Here is an 8,875-nt window from a genome sequence, read left to right as displayed (position 1 = left end):
CAACAAATGGGACCCAAGGGAGCCCTGCCTGCCTCAACCAACATAGAGGCGGCACATGGACATCCCTTTCAATAACCACACTTGGCATCCCTGAATCTGTCTCATCCTGCCTTGAAGCTCTCCCGGCTGACAGCTGTCACGACCACTTCTGGAAGGGAATCCCATCAACCAAGGACCCTCTGGGGGAAGAAATATTTCACAAGGGAAAGGAATTCCCCTCCGGAAGGTGTCTCCATCCCTGGAGATTTTAAAGAAGAAATTGGACAGCCATTTGTCTAAACCGGAGAGGGTTTACTGCCTGAACATAATAGGGTTTTGGAATAGAACCCCAAAGCTGAAAAGGGACCTTGAGGGTCTTCTAGTCCAACCCCCCTGCTTAGGCAGGAAGCCCTCTAACATTTCAGACGAATGGTATGCATTTGACTAAAAGAACAGAACACAATAACAGAGTTGGACAGTGAAGAAGACTGAGGCAGTTGGTTCTTTAAAAGTCTTTATTTCTCTAGCAGGAGGAAAGCTCTTAGAAACATATAGAAACATAGAAGTCTGACGGCAGAAAAAGACCTCATGGTCCATCCAGTCTGCCCTTATACTGTTTCCTGTATTCTATCTTAGGATGGATCTATGTTTATCCCAGGCATGTTTAAATTCAGTTACTGTGGATTTACCAACCACGTCTGCTGGAAGTTTGTTCCAAGGATCTACTACTCTTTCAGTGAAATAATATTTTCTCACGTTGCTTTTGATCTTTCCCCCAACTAACTTCAGATTGTGTCCCCTTGTTCTTGTGTTCACTTTCCTATTAAAAACACTTCCCTCCTGAACCTTATTTAACCCTTTCACATATTTAAATGTTTCGATCCTGTCCCCCCTTTTCCTTCTGTCTTCCAGACTATACAGATTGAGTTCGTGAAGTCTTTCCTGATACGTTTTATGCTTAAGACCTTCCACCATTCTTGTAGCCCCATCTTTGGACCCGTTCAATTTTGTCAATCTCTTTTTGTAGGTGAGGTCTCCAGAACTGGACACAGTATTATTCCAAATGTGGTCTCACCAGCGCTCTATGTAGCGGGATCATAATCTCCCTCTTCCTGCTTGTTATACCTCTAGCTATGCAGCCAAGCATCCTACTTGCTTTCCCTACTGCCTGACTACACTGTTCACCCATTTTGAGACTGTCAGAAATCATTACCCCTAAATCCTTTTCTTTTGAAGTATTTGCTAACACAGAACTCTTTTTGAAAGTGACTCCGCTCAGAAGGCTCAGAAGGCACCGACTGAAACAGTGTCAGTTTCCCGCTTAAACCCAACTGTCATTTTCTTAGCCAATCACAATGCTCAATCCACATTTTATTTTGTTTATTCATTTGTCCAATACACAAATACATAGGAAGAAAAATAGACATGTGATAATATAAAAGAGGGTGAGAGTGAACTTAGAGGAGAGGATATATGAAAGGAAGAGAATATATATGATAGGTGAAAGAGAGGAAAGACAATTGGACAGGGGACGAAAGGCACACCAGTGCACTTATGTACGCCCCTTACTGGCCTCTTAGGAACCTGGAGAGGTCAATCGTGGAGAGTCTAAGGGAGAAGTGTTGGGGGTTAGGGGTTGACACAATTGAGTCCGGTAATGAGTTTCACGCTTCAATAACTTGATTGTTGAAATCATATTTTTTACAGTCAAGTTTGGAGCGGTTCGTATTGAGTTTGAATCTGTTGCGTGCTCTTGTGTTGTTGCGGTTGAAGCTGAAGTAGTCATTGACCGGTAGGACGTTGCAGCATATGATCTTGTGGGCAATACTCAAATCGTGTTTTAGGCGCCGTAGTTCTAGGCTTTCTAGGCCCAGGATTGTAAGTCTAGTCTCGTAGGATCTTCTGTTTCGAGTGGAGGAGTGAAGGGCTCTTCTGGTGAAGTATCTTTGGACATTTTCAAGGGTGTTGATGTCCGAGATGTGGTGTGGGTTCCAGACAGATGAGCTGCATTCGAGAATGGGTCTGGCAAAAGTTTTGTAGGCTCTTGTGAGTAGTGTGAGATTGCTGGAGCAGAAGCTACGTAGGATCAGGTTAACAACTCTAGAAGACTTTTTGGCGATATTGTTGCAGTGGTCCTGGTGTTTTGAATTCGTCTAGGGTAGACAGGTGTTCCTAGAAACATAGTCGATTGACAGCAGAAAAAGACCTCCTGGTCCATCTAGTCTGCCCTTATTTATTTTATTTATGTATTGTTAGAGTTGAAAGGGACCATGCAGGTCATCAAGTCCAACCCCCTGCCTGATCAGGAATCCTAAAGCACCCCAGCCAAGTGGCAGTCCAATCTCCTCTTGAAAGTGTCCAGAGTTGGGGAGTTCACCACCTCCGCAGGCAGGTTGTTCCACTGGTTGATCGCTCTGACCGTCAGGAAGTTCCTCCCTATCTCCATGTTGAATCTCTCCTTGGTCAGCTTCCAGCCGTCCGGCCCTCTGGTGCCCTGGAGAATAAAGTGATCCCCTCCTCTCTGTGGCAACCCCTCGTATACCTATATACAGCTATCATGTCCCCTCTGGCCCTCCTTTTCTCTAGGCTATCCATGCCCAGTTCCCTCAGTCTCTCTTCGTAAGTCTTGGTTTCTAGACCCCTGATCATTTTGGTTGCTCTTTTCTGCACCTTCTCCAGAGTTTCAATGTCTCTTTTGAAGTGTGGTGACCAGAACTGAATACAGTACTCCAGGTGTGGTCTGACCAGGGCGTAGTAGAGTGGTATTAATACTTATTTTTATTCCATTTTATTTATTTGATTTTTATGCGCCCTTCTCCTTAGACTCAGGGCGGTTTACAACATGTTAGCAATAACACTTTTTAGCAGAGTCAGCATATTGCTGCCACAATCTGGGTCTTGGAGAGTATTCCCCTGTTGATGCAGCTTAGGATAGTGTTGGCTTTTTTGGCCGCTGCTGCACATTGCTGGCTCATGTTTAGTTGATTGTCCACCAAGACTCCAAGATCTCTTTCACAGTCACTACTGCTAAGTGGGGTTCCTCCCAGGCTGTATGTGTGTCCAGGGTTTTTTCAACCAAGGTGAAGGACTTAGGTGAATGTTTATCCCAGGCATGTTTACATTCAGTGACTGTGGATTGACCAACCACATCTGCTGGAAGTTTGTGCCAAGCATCTACTCCTCTTTCAGTCAAATCATATTTTCTCACATTGCTTTTGATCTTTCCCCCAACTCACCTCAGATTGTGCCCCCTTGTCCTTGTGTCCACTTTCCTATTAAAAACACTTCCCCCCCAACCTTATTTAACCCTTCGACATATTTAAATGTTTCAATCGTGTCCCCCCCTTTCCCTTCTGTCCTCCAGACTCTACAGATGGAGTTCATGAAGTCTTTCCTGATAGATTTTATGCTTGCTTGCTTGCTTGCTTGCTTATTTATTTATTTATTTATTTATTCATTCATTCATTCATTCATTCATTCACTCACTCACTCACTCACTCACTCACTCACTCATTTATTAGATTTATATGCCGCCCCTCTCCGAAAACTCGGGGCAGCTAACAGCAATCATAAACAGTGTACAATAATAATCCAATACTAAAAGTGAATTAAAAAGCCCTTAATATACCAGTTCCTTTACCATTTTCTTCCCTATTTTAACTTGGGTTCCTAATAAGTTATTTGTGGTGCTCTTTTTGATAGGTTGGACTGGTTTTTTTTCTTTTTGTGTCAAGAGAGATGCAACCCCCCCCCCCCCAAAAAAAGTTAAATAGCTCTGCTTTCTCCCTGTGCCATTTCTCCCATTGAAGCCTTTCTTTGTTATTTTTTACTTGTGTCACAAGCTTTAGTTCACTCTGAGCCTTTGAGCTTTCTTGATTTCATCATTACAGGCTTGGGCTGTTTGCTAATGTTCTGTCTTAGTTCCAGTATGTGCCCCTTTTTATATTTGTCCTTTTTTTCCTTTCAATTTCCCTTTGTGCAGTCATGCCGTTGTTTTTCTTCTTCATTGGAATTATGCTAGACTGGGCTTTTATAATCTCACTTTTCAAAATGTCCCAAACTTCTTGAGTTTCTTTCCCTTTGACGATTCCCACCCAAGTACTGAGCCCATGTGCACGCTTATACTTTTCAGAGGTCCGATATTGTTCAATGTACAATCCTTGTTTTATTGATCGCATTCAGATCGTGCAGAATGCAGCTGCGAGAGCAATCATGGGCTTCCCCAAATATGCCCATGTTATTCCAACACTCCGCAGTCTGCATTGGTTGCCGATCAATTTCCGGTCACAATTCAAAGTGTTGGTTAAGACCTATAAAGCACTTCATGGCACCGGACCAGAATATCTCTGAGACCGCCCCCTGCCGCACGAATCCCAGCAACCGATTAGGTCCCACAGAGTGGGCCTTCTCCGGGTCCCGTCAACTAAACAATGTCGGTTGGTGGGCCCCAGGGGAAGAGCCTTCTCTGTGGCGGCCCCGACTCTCTGGAACCAGCTCCCCCCAGAGATTAGAACTGCCCCTACCCTCCTTGCCTTTCGTAAACTCTTTAAAACCCACCTTTGTCGTCAGGCATGGGGGAACTGAAATATCTCCTCCGGGCCTATACAATTTATGTATGGTATGCTTGTGTGTATGTCTGCTTAATAATGGGGTTTTTTAAATATCTTAAATTGTAAATTATTAGATTTGTTATGAACTGTTTTTATTATGTTGTGAGTCACCCTGAATCTACGGAGAGGGGCGGCATACAAATCTAATAAACATAAACATGTAATATTCTAATTTTGTGAGATGGTGGATTTGGGGTTTTCATGAGCTGTACCCCATAATCACCACAATTATGACAAATCACGGCTTGAACTATCTTGCCCTGCCTGTAGCGAGTCTCTCTCATATATTACCTTTCACCTTTTAAGTTGCATTATTGAAATAAACAAACCTTTGCACGATATTCTAATTTTTCAAGTGTCACCTGTACTTGTGCTTGCGTAATGTTGAATTCCAATGTTGCATGATCACTTGCCCTCAAGGTTTCTGTATTTTCAACACCTTTTATTTTATTTATTATATTTGTCAAACAAGCATAGAATTATAGTTTGTATTAACATAACAGGAGTATAAAGAAGTAATAAAAAGGATAATAGGACAGAAGGACAGGGAGGATAGGCACAAAAGTTGGCTGTTAGCTGTTTCATTTTATGTATGGTTTAATTGGATGGAATGACTGTTTTATAATGGGTTTTGTATAATTGTTTTTAATATTAGATTTGTGCTTTGCATTTTGTCGTGAGCCGCTCCGAGTCTTTGGAGAGGGGCGGCATACAAGTCTAATAAATAATAATAATAATAATAATAATAATAATAATAATAATAATAATAATAATAAAAAGTGTGCTTATGCACGCCCCTTCCAGACCTCTTAGAAAAGGAGAGAAGTCAACAGTAGATAATGTAAGGTTGAAGATTTTGGGGTTTTAGGGTGTTGTGGTTAGCTCTGGCCCAGCTCCTGCCCCAAGGACTGTGGATGTGGGGGAGACATCCACATGCCGCAGGCCTGTTTTGCTCCCGGTGGAATCTGATGATGAAGGCTCCTCTGACCAAGAAGACATGAGTGACAGGGAGGAGGAGAGTGGGGCAGACAACTCAGAAGGAGATCAATTATCTAGCTCCTCCTTGGATTCAGAACCAGAGTTAATGATACAGCCACGCATGCGGAGAGCGATGCATAGGCAACAACAACTGAGAGATTATTATCAAAGAAAATGAGGCCACCTGTGGTTGGGTGGGGCTGTGGTCATTAGTGAGGCTGCTATAAAGAGCAGCCTGTGGGTTTGGCCATTGTGGAGGATTATCTGATCGTTGTGTTTCGTGACTGCTTTACTGACTTTGACCTTTGTGTGCTGATTTTCCCCCGCTTTGAAACTAAACCAGAGCAAAGTGTGTGTCACTTTGTGAAAGAAGAAGGACTGTGAATTGCCTCCCAGCTACACGCTAAGTATCTCAGAACTGATAAGAGACTTGTACAAATTACCAGTTTGTTTGGAGACGAGGGCTCTTTGCTATACAAAAAGAGGGCTTAGTTTATTTGAATTTTTGGTATAAAGAACATTGTTTTGAATTTTCAAACGTGTGTGTGTCTGAAATTTGTATTTGAATTTTCGGGAGGATTCTGCCAGAGAGCCCGACAGAACATAGGGGAAGAAACAACAGAGTCAGGAAGTGAGTTCCAGGCATTGATCATTCTGTTGCTGAAGTCGTATTTTCTGCAGTTGAGTAAGGAGCGGTTTTTACATTGAGTTTGAATCTATTACGTGCTCTTGTGTTTTTGAAGGTGAAGTAGCCACTAACAGGAAGCACGTTATAGTGTATGATCTTATGAACAATAGTTAAATCAGTTCGGAGGTGACGTAGTGGTAAATTGTCTAGCCATAACCATATTTGAAGTCTGGACGAGTAAGTTTGTGAGAGGAGGAGTGAAGAACTCTTCTTGTGAAATATTTCTGGACTCTCTCAATTGTGTCCATGTCAGTTATGCAATGTGGGTTCCATACAGGTGAGCTGTATTCGAGTATTGTTCTGACAAATGTTTTGTAAGCTCTGGTTAGTAGTTCAGTGTTTCTGGAGAAGAAGCTACGTAAGATTAGCTAGCACAAAGACCATCGGGTCCAATTGACAGAGATGGTTTTAAGTTGCGTAATGACTTTTAAACATTTTCTCCTGTAAAATCGATTTGTGTTAGATTGTTGAAGTTGATTGATGTGCGACTAGGAAATGATGGACAAGACCCATTACTGTTAATAAAGATGGGGCTGGAGAATGTTTTAAAGAGGTTTGCTTTAAAAGTTTCATCAATGAAATTCTATCATTTCATTTCTGTCAGTGAGAATTAAGCCCGATATGGCTGACCCCCTTGTTCCCGTCTCTACTTTTTGGGAAACAAAAGTTGTCTGCTAGGTGTTGTGGTTGGCTCTGGGCCAGCTCCTGCTCCGAGGACTGTGGGTGTTGGTTTGGGAGAATTCTCACGTTATCAGAGACAGGTTTTCCTGCCGACAGCTTCGGACAGTGAGGATTCTGTATCAAGGCAGATTCTGGGAGTGAAGCAGGATCGGATGGTGAGGTAGTTACAGGCAGCCCACTAGCTAATGACCCCATTAGTGAGTTATCATTAGATTCAGAGGAAGAGGGATTCATAGATGCTCGCATAGAAACATAGAAACATAGAAACATAGAAACATAGAAGTCTGACGGCAGAAAAAGACCTCATGGTCCATCTAGTCTGCCCTTATACTATTTTCTGTATTTTATCTTAGGATGGATATATGTTTATCCCAGGCATGTTTAAATTCAGTTACTGTGGATTTACCAACCACGTCTGCTGGAAGTTTGTTCCAAGCATCTACTACTCTTTCAGTGAAATAATATTTTCTCATGTTGCTTTTGATCTTTCCCCCAACTAACTTCAGATTGTGTCCCCTTGTTCTTGTGTTCACTTTCCTATTAAAAACACTTCCCTCCTGGACCTTATTTAACCCTTTAATATATTTAAATGTTTCGATCATGTCCCCCCTTTTCCTTCTGTCCTCCAGACTATACAGATTGAGTTCATTAAGTCTTTCCTGATACGTTTTATGCTTAAGACCTTCCACCATTCTTGTAGCCCGTCTTTGGACCCCTTCAATTTTGTCAATATCTTTTTGTAGGTGAGGTCTCCAGAACTGAACACAGTATTCCAAATGTGGTCTCACCAGCATTCTATATAGTGGGATCATAATCTCCCTCTTCCTGCTTGTTATACCTCTAGCTATGCAGCCAAGCATCCTACTTGCTTTCCCTACCGCCTGACTGCACTGTTCACCCATTTTGAGACTGTCAGAAATCACTACCCCTAAATCCTTTTCTTTTGATGTATTTGCCAACACTGAACTGCCAATACAATACTCAGATTGAGGATTCCTTTTCCCCAAGTGCATTATTTTACATTTGGAAACATTAAACTGCAGTTTCCATTGCTTAGACCATTTATCTAGTAAAGCTAAATCATTTACCATATTACAGACGCCTCCAGGAATATCAACCCTATTGCACACTTTAGAGTCATCGGCAAATAGGCAAACCTTCCCTACCAAACCTTCCCCTATGTCACTCACAAATATATTAAAAAGAATAGGACCCAGAACAGATCCTTGTGGCACACCGCTTGTAACCTGACTCTGCTCAGAATACTCGCCATTAACAATAACTCTCTGATGTCTATGCTTCAGCCAGCTGCAGATCCATTGAACTATCCAGGGATTAAGTCCAATCTTCACTAATTTATCTATCAGCTCTTTATGTGGAACCGTATCAAAGGCTTTGCTGAAGTCCAGGTAGGCAATATCCACGGCACCACCTTCATCCAACACCTTTGTGACATAGTCAAAGAACTCAATGAGATTAGTCTGACATGATTTGCCTTCAGTAAAGCCATGCTGATTTGGGTCTAATAAGTTATTGTTTTTTAGGTGCTGATTTATCCTCTTTTTGAGTAGAGTCTCCATCATTTTAACTACAACTGATGTCAAGCTAACTGGCCTGTAGTTACCAGCTTCTTCTCTACTGCCCTTCTTGTGGATAGGCACAACACTGGCCATTCTCCAATCCTCAGGAACTTCTCCTGTTAACAAGGATTGGTTAAACAAATCAGTCAGGGGGGTAGCAATGACAGATCTAAGTTCTTTAAGAACTCTGGGGTGGATGCCATCTGGACCCATTGCCTTATTTATCTTTAATCGTTCAAGTTCTTCTAAGACATCGGCTTCTAAGATCACTGGAGCTGAATCCGTACAGCTGGAAGCAATGCTATATCCCTCTATAGTATTATTTTGTAAGGTGTCTTTTGAGAAAACTGAACAGAAGT

The sequence above is a fragment of the Erythrolamprus reginae genome, chromosome 1 (genome assembly GCF_031021105.1).
Source record: "Erythrolamprus reginae isolate rEryReg1 chromosome 1, rEryReg1.hap1, whole genome shotgun sequence".
NCBI classification, from domain to species: Eukaryota; Metazoa; Chordata; class Lepidosauria; order Squamata; family Dipsadidae; genus Erythrolamprus; species Erythrolamprus reginae.
This window is presented reverse-complemented; position numbering follows the sequence as displayed.